We start from the raw sequence: 20,708 nt of genomic DNA on the forward strand, positions 1-20,708 counted from the left end.
TCAGAGTCAGTGCGGGGGGGGTCAGAGTCAGTGCGGGGGGGGTCAGAGTCAGTGCGGGGGGGGGTCAGAGTCAGTGCGGGGGGGTCAGTGTCAGTGAGGGGGGGTCTAGAGTCATTGAGGGGGGTCTAGAGTCATTGAGGGGGGGCCAGAGTCATTGAGGGGGGGCCAGAGTCATTGAGGGGGGGCCAGAGTCATTGAGGGGGGGCCAGAGTCAGTGAGGGGGGGCCAGAGTCAGTGAGGGGGGGCCAGAGTCAGTGAGGGGGGGCCAGAGTCAGTGAGGGGGGGCCAGAGTCAGTGAGGGGGGGCCAGAGTCAGTGAGGGGGGGTCAGAGTCAGTGAGGGGGGGTCAGAGTCAGTGAGGGGGGGTCAGAGTCAGTGAGGGGGGGTCAGAGTCAGTGCGGGGGGGTCAGAGTCAGTGCGGGGGGGGGTCAGAGTCAGTGCGGGGGGGGGTCAGTGTCAGTGCGGGGGGGTCTAGAGTCAGTGAGGGGGGGTTAGAGTCATTGAGGGGGGGCCAGAGTCATTGAGGGGGGGCCAGAGTCATTGAGGGGGGGGCCAGAGTCATTGAGGGTGGGCCAGAGTCATTGAGGGGGGGCCAGAGTCAGTGAGGGGGGGCCAGAGTCAGTGAGGGGGGGCCAGAGTCAGTGAGGGGGGGGCCAGAGTCAGTGAGGGGGGGGGCCAGAGTCAGTGAGGGGGGGGGTCAGAGTCAGTGAGGGGGGGGTCAGAGTCAGTGAGGGGGGGGGTTTAGTGTCAGTGAGGGGGGTAAGGGGGGGTTGGAGTCAGTGAGGGGGGGTCAGAGTCAGCGAGGGGGGTCAGAGTCAGCGAGGGGGGGTCAGAGTCAGTGAGGGGGGGTCAGAGTCAGTGAGGGGGGGATTAGAGTCCGTCAGGGGTGGGTCAGTGTCAGTGAGGGGGGGTCAGAGTCAGTGAGGGGGGTCAGAGTCAGTGAGGAGGGTCAGAGTCAGTGAGGGGGGGGTCAGAGTCAGTGAGGGGGGGGTCAGAGTCAGTGAGGGGGGTCAGAGTCAGTGAGGAGGGTCAGAGTCAGTGAGGGGGGGGTCAGAGTCAGTGAGGGGGGGGTCAGAGTCAGTGAGGGGGGGGGGGTTAGTGTCAGTGAGGGGGGTAAGGGGGGGTTGGAGTCAGTGAGGGGGGGTCAGAGTCAGCGAGGGGGGTCAGAGGCAGCGAGGGGGGTCAGAGTCAGTGAGGGGGGGTCAGAGTCAGTGAGGGGGGGATTAGAGTCCGTCAGGGGTGGGTCAGTGTCAGTGAGGGGGGGGTCAGAGTCAGTGAGGGGGGTCAGAGTCAGTGAGGAGGGTCAGAGTCAGTGAGGGGGGGTCAGAGTCAGTGAGGGGGGGTCAGAGTCAGTGAGGGGGGGTCAGAGTCAGTGAGGGGGGGTCAGAGTCTGTGAGGGGGGGTCAGAGTCTGTGAGGAGGGGTCAGAGTCTGTGAGGGGGGTCAGAGTCTGTGAGGGGGGTCAGAGTCAGTGAAGGGGGAGTCAGAGTCAGAGAGGGGGGGACAGAGTCAGTGAGGGGGGGGGTCAGAGACAGTGAAGGAGGGTCAGAGTCAGTGAGGGGGGGTCAGTGTCAGTGAGGGGGGTCAGTGTCAGTGAGGGGGGTCAGTGTCAGTGAGGGGGGTCAGTGTCAGTGAGGGGGTGTCATAGTCAGTGAGGGGGGGGTCAGGGTCAGTGAGGGGGGTCAGAGTCAGTGAGGGGGGGGGTCCGACTCAGTGAGGGGGGTCCGACTCAGTGAGGGGGGTCCGACTCAGTGAGGGGGGTCAGAGTCAGTGAGGGAGGGTCAGAGTCAGTGAGGGAGGGTTAGAGTCAGTGAGGGGGAGTAAGGGGGGGTCAAAGACAGTGAGGGGGGGTCAAAGACAGCGAGGGGGGGTCAGAGTAAGTGATGGGTGGGTTAGAGTCAGTGAGGGGGGGTCCGAGTCAGTGACGGGGGGTCCGAGTCAGTGAGGGGGGGTCCGAGTCAGTGAGGGGGGGTCCGAGTCAGTGAGGGGGGGTCAGACTCAGTGAGGGGGGGTCAGACTCAGTGAGGGGGGGTCAGACTCAGTGAGGGGGGGTCAGACTCAGTCAGGGGGGCCAGACTCAGTGAGGGGGGGTCAGAGTCAGTGAGGGGGTGTCAGAGTCAGTGAGGGGGGGTCAGAGTCAGTGCGGGGGGGGGTCAGTGTCAGTGCGGGGGGGTCTAGAGTCAGTGAGGGGGGGTTAGAGTCATTGAGGGGGGGCCAGAGTCATTGAGGGGGGGCCAGAGTCATTGAGGGGGGGCCAGAGTCATTGAGGGGTGGCCAGAGTCAGTGAGGGGGGGCCAGAGTCAGTGAGGGGGGGCCAGAGTCAGTGAGGGGGGGGCCAGAGTCAGTGAGGGGGGGGCCAGAGTCAGTGAGGGGGGGGCCAGAGTCAGTGAGGGGGGGGCCAGAGTCAGTGAGGGGGGGGGTCAGAGTCAGTGAGGGGGGGGTCAGAGTCAGTGAGGGGGGGGGGTTAGTGTCAGTGAGGGGGTAAGGGGGGGTTGGAGTCAGTGAGGGGGGGTTGGAGTCAGTGAGGGGGGGTCAGAGTCAGCGAGGGGGGGCCAGAGTCAGTGAGGGGGGGGCCAGAGTCAGTGAGGGGGGGGCCAGAGTCAGTGAGGGGGGGGCCAGAGTCAGTGAGGGGGGGGGTCAGAGTCAGTGAGGGGGGGGTCAGAGTCAGTGAGGGGGGGGGGTTAGTGTCAGTGAGGGGGTAAGGGGGGGTTGGAGTCAGTGAGGGGGGGGTCAGAGTCAGCGAGGGGGGTCAGAGTCAGCGAGGGGGGTCAGAGTCAGCGAGGGGGGGTCAGAGTCAGCGAGGGGGGGTCAGAGTCAGTGAGGGGGGGATTAGAGTCCGTCAGGGGTGGGTCAGTGTCAGTGAGGGGGGGGTCAGAGTCAGTGAGGGGGGTCAGAGTCAGTGAGGAGGGTCAGAGTCAGTGAGGGGGGGGTCAGAGTCAGTGAGGGGGGGTCAGAGTCAGTGAGGGGGGTCAGAGTCAGTGAGGAGGGTCAGAGTCAGTGAGGGGGGGGTCAGAGTCAGTGAGGGGGGGGTCAGAGTCAGTGAGGGGGGGGGGGTTAGTGTCAGTGAGGGGGGTAAGGGGGGGTTGGAGTCAGTGAGGGGGGGTCAGAGTCAGCGAGGGGGGTCAGAGTCAGCGAGGGGGGTCAGAGTCAGTGAGGGGGGGTCAGAGTCAGTGAGGGGGGGATTAGAGTCCGTCAGGGGTGGGTCAGTGTCAGTGAGGGGGGGGTCAGAGTCAGTGAGGGGGGTCAGAGTCAGTGAGGGGGGGTCAGAGTCAGTGAGGGGGGGTCAGACTCAGTGAGGGGGGGGTCAGAGTCAGTGGGGGGGGGGGTCAGAGTCAGTGAGGGTGGGGTCAGAGTCAGTGAGGGTGGGGTCAGAGTCAGTGAGGGTGGGTCAGAGTCAGTGAGGGGGGGTCAGAGTCAGTGAGGGCGGGTCAGAGTCAGTGAGGGGGGGGTCAGAGTCAGTGAGGGGGGGTCAGAGTCAGTGAGGGGGGTCAGAGTCAGTGAGGGGGGGTCAGAGTCAGTGAGGGGGGGTCAGAGTCAGTGAGGGGGATCAGACTCAGTGAAGGGGGGTCAGAGTCAGTGAGGGGGGGTCAGACTCAGTGAGGGGGATCAGACTCAGTGAGGGGGGGTCAGAGTCAGTGAGGGGGGGTCAGAGTCAGTGAGGGGTGAGTGAGGGGGGGTTAGAGTCAGCGAGGGGGGGTCAGAGTCAGTGAGTGGGGTGTCCGAGTCAGTGAGGGGGGGTCAGAGTCAGCGAGGGGGCTTCAGAGTCAGCGAGGGGGGTCAGAGTCAGCGAGGGGGGGTCAGAGTCAGCGAGGGGGGGTCAGAGTCAGCGAGGGGGGGGTCAGAGTCAGCGAGGGGGGGCTCAGAGTCAGCGAGGGGGGGGTCAGAGTCAGCGAGGGAGGGTTCAGAGTCAGTGAGGGGGGGTCAGAGTCAGTGAGGGGCGGGTCAGAGTCAGTGAGGGGGGGGGTCAGAGTCAGTGAGGGGGGAGTGAGGGGGGGTTAGACTCAGTGAGGGGGGGGTTAGAGTCAGTGAGGGGAGGGTCAGAGTCAGTGAGGGGGGGGTCAGAGTCAGTGAGGGGGGAGTGAGGGGGGGTTAGAGTCAGTGAGGGGGGGTTAGAGTCAGTGAGGGGGGGTTAGAGTCAGTGAGGGGGGGTTAGAGTCAGTGAGGGGGGGTCAGAGTCAGTGAGGGGGGGTCAGAGTCAGTGAGGGGGGGTCAGAGTCAGTGAGGGGGGGGTCAGAGTCAGTGAGGGGGGGGTCAGAGACAGTGAGGGGGGGGTCAGAGTCAGTGAGGGGGGGTTAGCGTCAGTGAGGGGGGGGTTAGAATCAGTGAGGGGGGGGTAAGAATCAGTGAGGAGGGGGGGTTAGAGTCTGTGAGGGGGGGGGTTAGAGTCTGTGAGGGGGTGTTAGAGTCTGTGAGGGGGTGTTAGAGTCTGTGAGGGGGTGTTAGAGTCTGTGAGGGGGGTTAGTGTCTGTGAGGGGGGTCAGAGTCAGTGAGAGGGGTCAGAGTCAGTGAGAGGGGTCAGAGTCAGTGAGGGGGGTCAGAGTCAGTGAGGGGGGTCAGAGTCAGTGCGGGGGGGGTCAGAGTCAGTGCGGGGGGGGTCAGAGTCAGTGCGGGGGGGGGTCAGAGTCAGTGCGGGGGGGTCAGTGTCAGTGAGGGGGGGTCTAGAGTCATTGAGGGGGGTCTAGAGTCATTGAGAGGGGGCCAGAGTCATTGAGGGGGGGCCAGAGTCATTGAGGGGGGGCCAGAGTCAGTGAGGGGGGGCCAGAGTCAGTGAGGGGGGGGCCAGAGTCAGTGAGGGGGGGCCAGAGTCAGTGAGGGGGGGCCAGAGTCAGTGAGGGGGGGTCAGAGTCAGTGAGGGGGGGTCAGAGTCAGTGAGGGGGGGTCAGAGTCAGTGAGGGGGGGTCAGAGTCAGTGCGGGGGGGTCAGAGTCAGTGAGGGGGGGTCAGAGTCAGTGCGGGGGGGGGTCAGTGTCAGTGCGGGGGGGGTCTAGAGTCAGTGAGGGGGGGTTAGAGTCATTGAGGGGGGGCCAGAGTCATTGAGGGGGGGCCAGAGTCATTGAGGGGGGGCCAGAGTCATTGAGGGGGGGCCAGAGTCATTGAGGGGGGGCCAGAGTCAGTGAGGGGGGGGCCAGAGTCAGTGAGGGGGGGGCCAGAGTCAGTGAGGGGGGGGCCAGAGTCAGTGAGGGGGGGGGCCAGAGTCAGTGAGGGGGGGGGGTCAGAGTCAGTGAGGGGGGGGTCAGAGTCAGTGAGGGGGGGGGGTTAGTGTCAGTGAGGGGGGTAAGGGGGGGTTGGAGTCAGTGAGGGGGGGTCAGAGTCAGCGAGGGGGGTCAGAGTCAGCGAGGGGGGGTCAGAGTCAGTGAGGGGGGGTCAGAGTCAGTGAGGGGGGGATTAGAGTCCGTCAGGGGTGGGTCAGTGTCAGTGAGGGGGGGGTCAGAGTCAGTGAGGGGGGTCAGAGTCAGTGAGGAGGGTCAGAGTCAGTGAGGGGGGGGTCAGAGTCAGTGAGGGGGGGGGTCAGAGTCAGTGAGGGGGGTCAGAGTCAGTGAGGAGGGTCAGAGTCAGTGAGGGGGGGGTCAGAGTCAGTGAGGGGGGGGTCAGAGTCAGTGAGGGGGGGGGGTTAGTGTCAGTGAGGGGGGTAAGGGGGGGTTGGAGTCAGTGAGGGGGGGTCAGAGTCAGCGAGGGGGGTCAGAGTCAGCGAGGGGGGTCAGAGTCAGTGAGGGGGGGTCAGAGTCAGTGAGGGGGGGATTAGAGTCCGTCAGGGGTGGGTCAGTGTCAGTGAGGGGGGGGTCAGAGTCAGTGAGGGGGGTCAGAGTCAGTGAGGGGGGTCAGAGTCAGTGAGGGGGGGTCAGAGTCAGTGAGGGGGGGTCAGAGTCAGTGAGGGGCGGTCAGAGTCTGTGAGGGGGGGTCAGAGTCTGTGAGGAGGGGTCAGAGTCTGTGAGGGGGGTCAGAGTCTGTGAGGGGGGTCAGAGTCAGTGAGGGGGTCAGAGTCAGTGAAGGGGGAGTCAGAGTCAGAGAGGGGGGACAGAGTCAGTGAGGGGGGGGTCAGAGACAGTGAAGGAGGGTCAGAGTCAGTGAGGGGGGGGTCAGTGTCAGTGAGGGGGGTCAGTGTCAGTGAGGGGGGTCAGTGTCAGTGAGGGGGTTCAGAGTCAGTGAGGGGGTGTCATAGTCAGTGAGGGGGGGTCAGAGTCAGTGAGGGGGGGGGGTCCGACTCAGTGAGGGGGGTCCGACTCAGTGAGGGGGGTCCGACTCAGTGAGGGGGGTCCGACTCAGTGAGGGGGGTCAGAGTCAGTGAGGGAGGGTCAGAGTCAGTGAGGGAGGGTTAGAGTCAGTGAGGGGGAGTAAGGGGGGGTCAAAGACAGTGAGGGGGGGTCAAAGACAGTGAGGGGGGGTCAGAGTAAGTGATGGGTGGGTTAGAGTCAGTGAGGGGGGGTCCGAGTCAGTGAGGGGGGGTCCGAGTCAGTGAGGGGGGGTCAGACTCAGTGAGGGGGGGTCAGACTCAGTGAGGGGGGGTCAGACTCAGTGAGGGGGGGTCAGACTCAGTGAGGGGGGGTCAGACTCAGTGAGGGGGGGTCAGACTCAGTCAGGGGGGCCAGACTCAGTGAGGGGGGGTCAGAGTCAGTGAGGGGGTGTCAGAGTCAGTGAGGGGGTGTCAGAGTCAGTGAGGGGGGGGTCAGAGGCAGTGAGGGGGGTTTGAGTCAGTGAGGGGGAGTGAGGGGGGTGTTAGAGTCAGTGAGGGGGGTGTTAGAGTCAGTGAGGGGGGGTCAGAGTCAGTGAGGGGGGGTCAGAGTCAGTGAGGGGGGGCTCAGGGTCAGTGAGGGGGGTCAGACTCAGTGAGGGGGGGTCAGACTCAGTGAGGGGGGGTCAGACTCAGTGAGGGGGGGTCAGAGTCAGTGAGGGGGGGTCAGAGTCAGTGAGGGGGGAGTCAGACTCAGTGAGGGGGGTTAGAGTCAGTGAGGGGGGTCAGAGTCAGTGAGGGGGGGTCAGAGTCAGTGAGGGGGGTCAGAGTCAGTGAGGGGGGTCAGAGTCAGTGAGGGGGGGGTCAGAGTCAGTGAGGGGGGGGTCAGAGTCAGTGAGGGGGGTCAGAGTCAGTGAGGGGGTGTCAGAGTCAGTGAGGGGGTGTCAGAGTCAGTGAGGGGGGGTCAGAGTCAGTGAGGGGGGTCAGAGTCAGTGAGGGGGGGTCAGAGTCAGTGAGGGGGGGTCAGAGTCAGTGAGGGGGGGTCAGAGTCAATGAGGGGGGGTCAGAGTCAGTGAGGGGGGGTCAGAGACAGTGAGGGGGGGTCAGAGTCAGGTGGGGGGGTCAGAGTCAGGTGGGGGGGTCAGAGTCAGGTGGGGGGGTCAGAGTCAGTGAGGGGGGTGTGAGGGAGTGAGGGGGGTGTTAGAGTCAGTGACGGGGGGTCAGAGTCAGTGAGGGGAGGTCAGTGTCAGTGAGGGGGGGTCAGTGTCAGTGAGGGGGGGTCAGTGTCAGTGAGGGGGGGGGTCAGTGTCAGTGAGGGGGGGTCAGTGTCAGTGAGGGGGGGGGGTCAGTGTCAGTGATGGGGGGCCAGAGTCAGTGAGGGGGTGCCAGTCAGTGAGGGGGGTCATAGTCAGTGAGGGGGGGGTCAGAGTCAGTGAGGGGGGTGTTAGAGTCAGTGAGGGGGGGTCAGAGTCAGTGAGGGGGGGTCAGAGTCAGTGAGGGGGGGTCAGAGTCAGTGAGGGGGGGGTCAGTCAGTGAGGGAAGGTCAGAGTCAGTGAGGGGGGGGGTTAGTGTCAGTGAGGGGGGGTCAGTGTCAGTGAGGGGGGGTCAGTGTCAGTGAGGGGGGGTCAGTGTCAGTGAGGGGGGTCAGAGTCAGCGAGGGGGGTCAGAGTCAGCGAGGGGGGGTTAGAGTCCATGAGGGAGGGGTTCGAGTCCATGAGGGAGGGGTTCGAGTCCATGAGGGAGCGGTTCGAGTCCATGAGGGGGGGGTTAGAGTCCATGAGGGAGGGGTTAGAGTCCTTGAGGGGGGGGGTTAGAGTCCTTGAGGGGGGGTTAGAGTCCTTGAGGGGGGGGTTAGAGTCCTTGAGGGGGGGGTTAGAGTCCTTGAGGGGGGGTTAGTGTCTGTGAGGGGGGGGGTTAGTGTCTGTGAGAGGGGGGGTTAGTGTCTGTGAGGGGGGGGGTTAGTGTCTGTGAGGGGGGGTTAGTGTCTGTGAGGGGGGGTTAGTGTCTGTGAGGGGTGGTCAGAGTCAGTGAGGGGGGGTCAGAGTCAGTGAGGGGGGGTCAGAGTCAGTGAGGGGGGGTCAGAGTCAGTGAGGGGGGGTCAGAGTCAGTGAGGGGGGGTCAGAGTCAGTGAGGGGGGGGGTTAGTGTCAGTGAGGGGGGTAAGGGGGGGTTGGAGTCAGTGTGGGGGGGTCAGAGTCAGCGAGGGGGGGGGTCAGAGTCAGCGAGGGGGGTCAGAGTCAGCGAGGGGGGTCAGAGTCAGCGAGGCGGGTCAGAGTCAGCGAGGTGGGTTAGATTCCGTGAGGGGGGGGTTAGATTCCGTGAGGGGGGGGTTGGAGTCCGTGAGGGGGGGTCTGAGTCCGTGAGGGGGGGATCTGATTCCATGAGGGGGGTGTCAGAGTCAGCGAGGGGGGTTAGAGTCAGCGAGGGGGGGCAGTGTCAGTGAGGAGGGGGTCAAGAGTCAGTGAGGGGGGGTCAAGAGTCAGTGAGGGGGGTCAGAGTCAGCGAGGGGGGGTCAGAGTCCGCGAGGGGGGGTCAGAGTCATCGAGGGGGGGTCAGAGTCAGCGAGGGGGGGTCAGAGTCAGCGAGGGGGGGTCAGAGTCAGTGAGGGGGGTCAGAGTCAGTGAGGGGAGGGTCAGAGTCAGTGAGGGGGGAGTGAGGGGGGGGGTTAGAGTCAGTGAGGGGGGGTCAGAGTCAGTGAGGGGGGGTCAGAGTCAGTGAGGGGGGGTCAGAGACAGTGAGGGGGTCAGAGTCAGTGAGGGGTGGGTTAGAGTCAGTGAGGGGGGTTAGCGTCAGTGAGGGGGGGGTAGAATCAGTGAGGGGGGTTAGTGTCTGTGAGGGGGGGGGTTAGAGTCTGTGAGGGGGGTTAGAGTCTGTGAGGGGGGTTAGAGTCTGTGAGGGGGGTTAGAGTCTGTGAGGGGGGTTAGAGTCTGTGAGGGGGGGTCAGAGTCTGTGAGGGGGGGTCAGAGTCTGTGAGGGGGGGTCAGAGTCTGTGAGGGGGGGTCAGAGTCTGTGAGGGGGGGTCAGAGTCTGTGAGGGGGGGTCAGAGTCTGTGAGGGGGGGTCAGAGTCTGTGAGGGGGGGTCAGAGTCTGTGAGGGGGGGTCAGAGTCTGTGAGGGGGGGTCAGAGTCTGTGAGGGGGGTCAGAGTCAGTGAGGGGGGGTCAGAGTCAGTGAGGGGGGGTCAGAGTCAGTGAGGGGGGGTCAGACTCAGTGAGGGGGGGATTAGTGTCAGTGAGGGGGGTAAGGGGGGGTTGGAGTCAGTGAGGGGCGTCAGAGTCAGTGAGGGGGGGTCAGAGTCAGTGAGGGGGGTCAGAGTCAGTGAGGGGGGTCAGAGTCAGTGAGGGGGGTCAGAGTCAGTGAGGGGGGGTCAGAGTCAGTGAGGGGGGGTCAGAGTCAGTGAGGGGGGGTCAGAGTCAGTGAGGGGGGGTCAGAGTCAGTGAGGGGGGGTCAGAGTCAGTGAGGGGGGGTCAGAGTCAGTGAGGGGGGGTCAGAGTCAGTGAGGGGGGGGTCAGAGTCAGTGAGGGGGGTCAGAGTCAATGAGGGGGGAGTGTGCGGGTGGGGGGAGTGCGGGTGGGGGGAGTGCGGGTGGGGGGAGTGCGGGTGGGGGGAGTGCGGGTGGGGGGAGTGCGGGTGGGGGGGAGTGCGGGTGGGGGGGGGAGTGTGGGGGGGTGCGGGTGGACAGACTGGGGGTGGGGGGAGTGTGGGTGGAGGGGGATTGTGGGTGGGGGGGGGGGGGAGTGTGGTTGGGTGGGGGGGGGAGTGTGGGTGGGGGGGCGGGGAGTGTGGTCGGGTGGGGGGGGGGGAGTGTGGGTGGGGGGGGAGGGTGGGTGGGGCGGGGGGGGAGTGTGGACAGACTGGGGGTGGGGGGGGAGTGTGAGTGGGGGGGGGAGTGTGTGTGTGGGGGGGGGAGTGTGGGTGGGGGGGGGCAGTGTGGGTGGGCGTGGGGGAGGGTGGACAGACTGGGGGTTGGGGGGGGGGGAGTGTGGACAGACTGGGGGTGGGGAGGGGGAGTGTGGGTGGGGGGGGGGGGAGTGTGGGTGGGGGGGGGTAGTGTGGACAGACTGGGGATGCTGCAGTCACACTCACTCCCACTGCGCTTTGGCCCATTTGAGCTGCTCTCCGAGTTGAATGTCAATGGGGTTGGATCCTGGCGGTTGGGCTGAAGGGGTTGTTATTCTGGATGGGACTGGAGAATGAGCGATTCTCTGAATCGGCTATCACCCCTGAACTAACGGTAATAAAGTTGCCTACGAATGATTATTTACCTGCTCAGCTACTGAAGTGGAAACTGAACATAATATTTGATCTATTCCAGTGACAGACAGTGCAGTAACTCAGTAATTGATCTATGCCAGTGACAGAGACAGTGCAGTAACTCAGTAATTGATCAATGTCAGTGACGGAGACAGTGCAGTAACTCAATAATTGATCAATGTCAGTGACAGAAACAGTGCAGTAACTCAGTAATTGATCAATGTCAGTGACGGAGACAGTGCAGTAACTCAATAATTGATCAATGTCAGTGACAGAGACAGTACAGTAACTCAATAATTGATCAATGTCAGTGACAGAGACAGTGCAGTAACTCAATAATTGATCAATGTCAGTGACGGAGACAGTGCAGTAACTCAATAATTGATCAATGTCAGTGACAGAAACAGTGCAGTAACTCAGTAATTGATCAATGTCAGTGACGGAGACAGTGCAGTAACTCAATAATTGATCAATGTCAGTGACAGAGACAGTGCAGTAACTCAATAATTGATCAAGGCCAGTGACAGAGACAGTGCAGTAACTCAGTAATTGATCAATGCCAGTGACAGACAGTGCAGTAACTCAGTAATTGATCTATTCCAGTGACAGAGACAGTGCAGTAAGTCAGTAATTGATCCATGTCAGTGACAGAGACAGTGCAGTAACTCAGTAATTGATCAATGTCAGTGACGGAGACAGTGCAGTAACTCAATAATTGATCAATGTCAGTGACAGAGACAGTGCAGTAACTCAATAATTGATCAAGGCCAGTGACAGAGACAGTGCAGTAACTCAGTAATTGATCTATGTCAGTGACAGACACAGTGCAGTAACTCAGTAATTGATCAATGTCAGTGACGGAGACAGTGCAGTAACTCAATAATTGATCAATGTCAGTGACAGAGACAGTGCAGTAACTCAATAATTGATCAAGGCCAGTGACAGAGACAGTGCAGTAACTCAGTAATTGATCAATGCCAGTGACAGACAGTGCAGTAACTCAGTAATTGATCTATTCCAGTGACAGAGACCGTGCAGTAACTCTGTAATTGATCTATGCCAGTGACAGAGACAGTGCAGTAACTCAGTAATTGATCAATGCCAGTGACAGACAGTGCAGTAACTCAGGAATTGATCTATGCCAGTGACAGAGACAGTGCAGTAACTCAGTAATTGATCAATGCCAGTGACAGACAGTGCAGTAACTCAGTAATTGATCTATGCCAGTGACAGAGACATTGCAGTAACTCAGTAATTGATCAATGCCAGTGACAGAGACAGTGCAGTAACTCAGTAATTGATCAATGCCACTGACAGACAGTGCAGTAACTCAGTAATTGATCTATGCCAGTGACAGAGACAGTGCAGTAACTCAGTAATTGATCAATGCCAGTGACAGACAGTGCAGTAACTCAGTAACTGATCAATACCAGTGACAGAGACAGTGCAGTAACTCAGTAATTGATCTATGCCAGTGACAGACACAGTGCAGTAAATCAGTAATTGGTCTATGTCAGTGACAGAGACAGTGCAATAACTCAGTAATTGATCTATGTCAGTGACAGACACAGTGCAGTAACTCAGTAATTGATCAATGGCAGTGACAGAGACAGTGCAGTAACTCAGTAATTGATCTATTCCAGTGACAGAGACAGTGCAGTAACTCAGTAATTGATCTATTCCAGTGACAGAGACAGTGCAGTAACTCAGTAATTGATCTATGCCAGTGACAGACACAGTGCAGTAACTCAGTAATTGGTCTATGTCAGTGACAGAGACAGTGCAGTAACTCAGTAATTGATCTATGTCAGTGACAGACACAGTGCAGTAACTCAGTAATTGATCAATGGCAGTGACAGAGACAGTGCAGTAACTCAGTAATTGATCTATGTCAGTGACAGAGACAGTGCAGTAACTCAGTAATTGATCTATGTCAGAGGCAGTGCAGTAACTCGGTGATTGATCTATGCCAGTGACAGACACAGTGCAGTAACTCAGTAATTGATCTATGTCAGTGACAGAGACAGTGCAGTAACTCAGTAATTGATCTATTCCAGTGACAGAGACAGTGCAGTAACTCAGTAATTGATCTATGCCAGTGACAGACACAGTGCAGTAACTCAGTAATTGGTCTATGTCAGTGACAGAGACAGTGCAGTAACTCAGTAATTGATCTATGTCAGTGACAGACACAGTGCAGTAACTCAGTAATTGATCAATGGCAGTGACAGAGACAGTGCAGTAACTCAGTAATTGATCTATGTCAGTGATAGAGACAGTGCAGTAACTCAGTAATTGATCAATGTCAGTGACAGAGACAGTGCAGTAACTCAGTAATTGATCTATTCCAGTGACAGAGACAGTGCAGTAACTCAGTAATTGATGAATGCCAGTGACAGAGACAGTGCAGTAACTCAGTAATTGATCTATGCCAGTGACAGAGACAGTGCAGTAACTCACTAATTGATCAATGCCAGTGACAGAGACAGTGCAGTAACTCAGTAATTGATCTATTCCTGTGACCGAGACAGTGCAGTAACTCAGTAATTGATCTATTCCAGTGACAGAGACAGTGCAGTAACTCAGTAATTGATCTATTCCAGTGACAGAGACAGTGCAGCAACTCGGTAATTGATCTATTCCAGTGACAGAGACAGTGCAGTAACTCAGTAATTGATCTATGCCAGTGACAGAGACAGTGCAGTAACTCAGTAATTGATCAATGCCAGTGACAGAGACAGTGCAGTAACTCAGTAATTGATCTATTCCTGTGACCGAGACAATGCAGTAACTCAGTAATTGATCTATTCCAGTGACAGAGACAGTGCAGTAACTCAGTAATTGATCAATTGATCTATGTCAGTGACAGAGACAGTGCAGTAACTCAGTAATTGATCAATGTCAGTGACAGGGACAGTGCAGTAACTCAGTAATTGATCTATGTCAGTGACAGATACAGTGCAGTAACTCAGTAATTGATCTATTCCAGTGACAGAGACAGTGCAGTAACTCAGTAATTGATCTATGCCAGTGACAGAGACAGTGCAGTAACTCAGTAATTGATCAATGCCAGTGACAGAGACAGTGCAGTAACTCAGTGATTGATCTATGCCAGTGACAGAGACAGTGCAGTAACTCAGTAATTGATCTATGCCAGTGACAGAGACAGTGCAGTAACTCAGTAATTGATCTATGTCAGTGACAGAGACAGTGCAGTAACTCAGTGATTGATCTATGTCAGTGACAGAGACAGTGCAGTATCTCAGTAATTGATCTATGCCAGTGACAGAGACAGTGCAGTAACTCAGTAATTGATCTATTCCAGTGACAGACACAGTGCAGTAACTCAGTAATTGAACTATGTCAGTGACAGAGACAGTGCAGTAACTCAGTGATTGATCTATGCCAGTGACAGAGACAGTGCAGTAACTCAGTAATTGATCTATGCCAGTGACAGAGACAGTGCTGTAACTCAGTAATTGATCTATGCCAGTGACAGAGACAGTGCAGTAACTCAGTAATTGATCTATGTCAGTGACAGAGACAGTGCAGTAACTCAGTAATTGATCAATGCCAGTGACAGACAGTGCAGTAACTCAGGAACTGATCAATGCCAGTGACAGAGACAGTGCTGTAATTCAGTAATTGATCTATGCCAGTGACAGAGACAGTGCAGTAACTCAGTAATTGATCTATTCCAGTGACAGACACAGTGCAGTAACTTAGTAATTGATCTTTGCCAGTGACCGAGACAGTGCAGTAACTCAGTAATTGATTTATTCCAGTGATAGACAGTGCAGTAACTCAGTAATTGATATATGCCAGTGACAGAGACAGTGCAGTGACAGATACAGTGCAGTGACAGATACAGTGCAGTAACTCAGTAATTGATCTATTCCAGTGACAGAGACAGTGCAGTAACTCACTAATTGATCTATGTCAGTGACAGAGACAGTGCAGTAACTCAGTAATTGATCAATGTCAGTGACAGAGACAGTGCAGTAACTCAGTAATTGATCAATGTCAGTGACAGGGACAGTGCAGTAACTCAGTGATAGATCTATGCCAGTGACAGAGACAGTGCAGTAACTCAGTAATTGATCTATGCCAGTGACAGAGACAGTGCAGTAACTCAGTAATTGATCTATGTCAGTGACAGGGACAGTGCAGTAACTCAGTAATTGATCTATGCCAGTGACAGAGACAGTGCAGTAACTCAGTAATTGATCAATGCCAGTGACAGAGACAGTGCAGTAACTCAGTAATTGATCTATTCCTGTGACCGAGACAGTGCAGTAACTCAGTAATTGATCTATTCCAGTGACAGAGACAGTGCAGTAACTCAGTAATTGATCTATTCCAGTGACAGAGACAGTGCAGCAACTCGGTAATTGATCTATTCCAGTGACAGAGACAGTGCAGTAACTCAGTAATTGATCTATGCCAGTGACAGAGACAGTGCAGTAACTCAGTAATTGATCAATGCCAGTGACAGAGACAGTGCAGTAACTCAGTAATTGATCTATTCCTGTGACCGAGACAATGCAGTAACTCAGTAATTGATCTATTCCAGTGACAGAGACAGTGCAGTAACTCAGTAATTGATCAATTGATCTATGTCAGTGACAGAGACAGTGCAGTAACTCAGTAATTGATCAATGTCAGTGACAGGGACAGTGCAGTAACTCAGTAATTGATCTATGTCAGTGACAGATACAGTGCAGTAACTCAGTAATTGATCTATTCCAGTGACAGAGACAGTGCAGTAACTCAGTAATTGATCTATGCCAGTGACAGAGACAGTGCAGTAACTCAGTAATTGATCAATGCCAGTGACAGAGACAGTGCAGTAACTCAGTGATTGATCTATGCCAGTGACAGAGACAGTGCAGTAACTCAGTAATTGATCTATGCCAGTGACAGAGACAGTGCAGTAACTCAGTAATTGATCTATGTCAGTGACAGAGACAGTGCAGTAACTCAGTGATTGATCTATGTCAGTGACAGAGACAGTGCAGTATCTCAGTAATTGATCTATGCCAGTGACAGAGACAGTGCAGTAACTCAGTAATTGATCTATTCCAGTGACAGACACAGTGCAGTAACTCAGTAATTGAACTATGTCAGTGACAGAGACAGTGCAGTAACTCAGTGATTGATCTATGCCAGTGACAGAGACAGTGCAGTAACTCAGTAATTGATCTATGCCAGTGACAGAGACAGTGCTGTAACTCAGTAATTGATCTATGCCAGTGACAGAGACAGTGCAGTAACTCAGTAATTGATCTATGTCAGTGACAGAGACAGTGCAGTAACTCAGTAATTGATCAATGCCAGTGACAGACAGTGCAGTAACTCAGGAACTGATCAATGCCAGTGACAGAGACAGTGCTGTAATTCAGTAATTGATCTATGCCAGTGACAGAGACAGTGCAGTAACTCAGTAATTGATCTATTCCAGTGACAGACACAGTGCAGTAACTTAGTAATTGATCTTTGCCAGTGACCGAGACAGTGCAGTAACTCAGTAATTGATTTATTCCAGTGATAGACAGTGCAGTAACTCAGTAATTGATATATGCCAGTGACAGAGACAGTGCAGTGACAGATACAGTGCAGTGACAGATACAGTGCAGTAACTCAGTAATTGATCTATTCCAGTGACAGAGACAGTGCAGTAACTCACTAATTGATCTATGTCAGTGACAGAGACAGTGCAGTAACTCAGTAATTGATCAATGTCAGTGACAGAGACAGTGCAGTAACTCAGTAATTGATCAATGTCAGTGACAGGGACAGTGCAGTAACTCAGTGATAGATCTATGCCAGTGACAGAGACAGTGCAGTAACTCAGTAATTGATCTATGCCAGTGACAGAGACAGTGCAGTAACTCAGTAATTGATCTATGTCAGTGACAGGGACAGTGCAGTAACTCAGTAATTGATCTATGTCAGTGACAGAGACAGTGCAGTAACTCCGTAATTGATCTATGTCAGTGACAGAGACAGTGCAGTAACTCAGTGATTGATCTATGTCAGTGACAGAGACAGTGCAGTAACTCAGTAATTGGTCGATGTCAGTGACAGAGACAGTGCAGTAACTCCGTAATTGATCTATGTCAGTGACAGAGACAGTGCAGTAACTCAGTGATTGATCTATGTCAGTGACAGAGACAGTGCAGTAACTCAGTAATTGATCTATGTCAGTGACAGACAGTGCAGTAACTCAGTAATTGATCTATGTCAGTGACAGAGATAGTGCAGTAACTCAGTAATTGATCTATGTCAGTGACAGAGACAGTGCAGTAACTCAGTAATTGATCAATTCCTGTGACAGACACAGTGCAGTAACTCAGTAATTGATCTATGCCAGTGACAGAGACAGTGCAGTAACTCAGTAATTGATCAATGCCAGTGACAGAGACAGTGCAGTAACTCAGTAATTGATCAATGCCAGTGACAGACAGTGCAGTAACTCAGTAATTGATCAATGCCAGTGACAGACAGTGCAGTAACTCAGTAATTGATCTATGCCAGTGACAGAGACAGTGCAGTAACTCAGTAATTGATCAATGCCAGTGACAGACAGTGCAGTAACTCAGTAACTGATCAATGCCAGTGACAGAGACAGTGCTGTAACTCAGTAATTGATCTATGCCAGTGACAGAGACAGTGCAGTAACTCAGTGATTGATCTATGCCAGTGACAGAGACAGTGCAGTAACTCAGTAATTGATCTATGCCAGTGACAGAGACAGTGCAGTAACTCAGTGATTGATCTATGTCAGTGACAGAGACAGTGCAGTATCTCAGTAATTGATCTATGTCAGTGACAGAGACAGTGCAGTAACTCAGTAATTGATCTATTCCAGTGACAGACACAGTGCAGTAACTCAGTAATTGATCTATGTCAGTGACAGAGACAGTGCAGTAACTCAGTGATTGATCTATGCCAGTGACAGAGACAGTGCAGTAACTCAGTAATTGATCTATGCCAGTGACAGAGACAGTGCTGTAACTCAGTAATTGAACTATGCCAGTGACAGAGACAGTGCAGTAACTCAGTATTTGATCTATGTCAGTGACAGAGACAGTGCAGTAACTCAGTAATTGATCAATGCCAGTGACAGACAGTGCAGTAACTCAGGAACTGATCAATGCCAGTGACAGAGACAGTGCAGTAATTCAGTAATTGATCTATGCCAGTGACAGAGACAGTGCAGTAACTTAGTAATTGATCTTTGCCAGTGACCGAGACAGTGCAGTAACTCAGTAATTGATTTATTCCAGTGACAGACAGTGCAGTAACTCAGTAATTGATATATGCCAGTGACAGAGACAGTGCAGTGACAGATACAGTGCAGTGACAGATACAGTGCAGTAACTCAGTAATTGATCTATTCCAGTGACAGAGACAGTGCAGTAACTCACTAATTGATCTATGTCAGTGACAGAGACAGTGCAGTAACTCAGTAATTGATCAATGTCAGTGACCGAGACAGTGCAGTAACTCAGTAATTGATCTATTCCAGTGACAGAGACAGTGCAGTAACTCAGTAATTGATCTATTCCAGTGACCGAGACAGTGCAGTAACTCAGTAATTGATCAATGTCAGTGACAGAGACAGTGCAGTAACTCAGTAATTGATCAATGTCAGTGACAGAGACAGTGCAGTAACTCAGTAATTGATCAATGTCAGTGACAGGGACAGTGCAGTAACTCAGTGATAGATCTATGCCAGTGACAGAGACAGTGCAGTAACTCAGTAATTGATCTATGCCAGTGACAGAGACAGTGCAGTAACTCAGTAATTGATCTATGTCAGTGACAGAGACAGTGCAGTAACTCAGTAATTGATCTATGTCAGTGACAGAGACAGTGCAGTAACTCCGTAATTGATCTATGTCAGTGACAGAGACAGTGCAGTAACTCAGTGATTGATCTATGTCAGTGACAGAGACAGTGCAGTAACTCAGTAATTGGTCGATGTCAGTGACAGAGACAATGCAGTAACTCCGTAATTGATCTATGTCAGTGACAGAGACAGTGCAGTAACTCAGTGATTGATCTATGTCAGTGACAGAGACAGTGCAGTAACTCAGTAATTGATCTTTGTCAGTGACAGACAGTGCAGTAACTCAGTAATTGATCTATGTCAGTGACAGACAGTGCAGTAACTCAGTAATTGGTCTATGTCAGTGACAGACAGTGCAGTAACTCAGTAATTGGTCGATGTCAGTGACAGAGACAATGCAGTAACTCCGTAATTGATCTATGTCAGTGACAGAGATAGTGCAGTAACTCAGTAATTGATCTATGTCAGTGACAGAGACAGTGCAGTAACTCAGTAATTGATCAATTCCAGTGACAGACACAGTGCAGTAACTCAGTAATTGATCTATGCCAGTGACAGAGACAGTGCAGTAACTCAGTAATTGATCTATGTCAGTGACAGACAGTGCAGTAACTCCGTAATTGATCTATGTCAGTGACAGAGATAGTGCAGTAACTCAGTAATTGATCTATGTCAGTGACAGAGACAGTGCAGTAACTCAGTAATTGATCAATTCCAGTGACAGACACAGTGCAGTAACTCAGTAATTGATCTATGTCAGTGACAGAGACAATGCAGTAACTCAGTAATTGATCTATGTCAGTGACAGACAGTGCAGTAACTCAGTAATTGATCTATGTCAGTGACAGACAGTGCAGTAACTCAGTAATTGGTCGATGTCAGTGACAGAGACAATGCAGTAACTCCGTAATTGATCTATGTCAGTGACAGAGATAGTGCAGTAACTCAGTAATTGATCTATGTCAGTGACAGAGACAGTGCAGTAACTCAGTAATTGATCAATTCCAGTGACAGACACAGTGCAGTAACTCAGTAATTGATCTATGCCAGTGACAGAGACAGTGCAGTAACTCAGTAATTGATCTATGTCAGTGACAGGGACAGTGCAGTATCTCAGTAATTGATCTATTCCAGTGACAGACACAGTGCAGTAACTCAGTAATTGATCTATGCCAGTGACCGACACAGTGCAGTAACTCAGTAATTGATTTATTCCAGTGACAGACAGTGCAGTAACTCAGTAATTGATATATGCCAGTGGCAGAGACAGTGCAGTAACTCAGTAATTGATCTATTCCAGTGACAGACACAGTGCAGTAACTCAGTAATTGATCTATGCCAGTGACAGAGACAGTGCAGTAACTCAGTAATTGATCTATGCCAGTGGCAGACACAGTGCAGTAACTCAGTAATTGATCTATGCCAGTGACAGAGACAGTGCAGTAACTCAGTAATTGATCTATTCCAGTGACAGAGACAGTGCAGTAACTCAGTAATTGATCAATGGCAGTGACAGAGACAGTGCTGTAACTCAGTAATTGATCTATGTCAGTGACAGAGACAGTGCAGTAACTCAGTAATTGATCAATGTCAGTGACAGGGACAGTGCAGTAACTCAGTAATTGATCAATGTCAGTGACAGGGACAGTGCAGTAACTCAGTAATTGATCTATGTCAGTGACAGATACAGTGCGGTGACAGATACAGTGCAGTAGCTCAGTAATTGATCTATTCCAGTGACAGAGACAGTGCAGTAACTCTGTAATTGATCTATTCCAGTGACAGAGACAGTGCAGTAACTCAGTAATTGATCTATTCCAGTGACAGAGACAGTGCAGTAACTCAGTAATTGATCTATTCCAGTGACAGAGACAGTGCAGTAACTCAGTAATTGATCAATGTCAGTGACAGAGACAGTGCAGTAACTCAGTAATTGATCTATTCCAGTGATAGAGACAGTGCAGTAACTCAGTAATTGATCAATGTCAGTGACAGAGACAGTGCAGTAACTCAGTAATTGATCTATTCCAGTGACAGAGACAGTGCAGTAACTCAGTAATTGATCTATCCCAGTGACAGAGACAGTGCAGTAACTCAGTAATTGATCAATGTCAGTGACCGGGACAGTGCAGTAACTCAGTAATGGATCTATTCCAGTGACAGAGACAGTGCAGTAACTCAGTAATTGATCTATGTCAGTGACAGACAGTGCAGTAACTCAGTAATTGATCTATGTCAGTGACAGAGACAGTGCAGTAACTCAGTAATTGATCTATGTCAGTGACAGGGACAGTGCAGTAACCCAGTGATAGATCTATGCCAGTGACAGAGACAGTGCAGTAACTCAGTAATTGATCTATGCCAGTGACAGAGACAGTGCAGTAACTCAGTAATTGATCAATGCCAGTGACCGAGACAGTGCAGTAACTCAGTAAT

General features: G+C 53.5%; 1 protein-coding gene across 2 annotated transcripts in view; it reads left to right on the plus strand.

Annotated features, from left to right (window-relative positions):
- gcgra (glucagon receptor a) overlaps positions 1-20,708 on the plus strand; it is a 191,954-nt gene that overhangs the window by 26,957 nt on the left and 144,289 nt on the right. The gene's annotated exons all lie outside the window — the stretch shown is intronic.

This window comes from Scyliorhinus torazame, chromosome 18 (genome assembly GCF_047496885.1).
Source record: "Scyliorhinus torazame isolate Kashiwa2021f chromosome 18, sScyTor2.1, whole genome shotgun sequence".
Taxonomy (NCBI): Eukaryota; Metazoa; Chordata; class Chondrichthyes; order Carcharhiniformes; family Scyliorhinidae; genus Scyliorhinus; species Scyliorhinus torazame.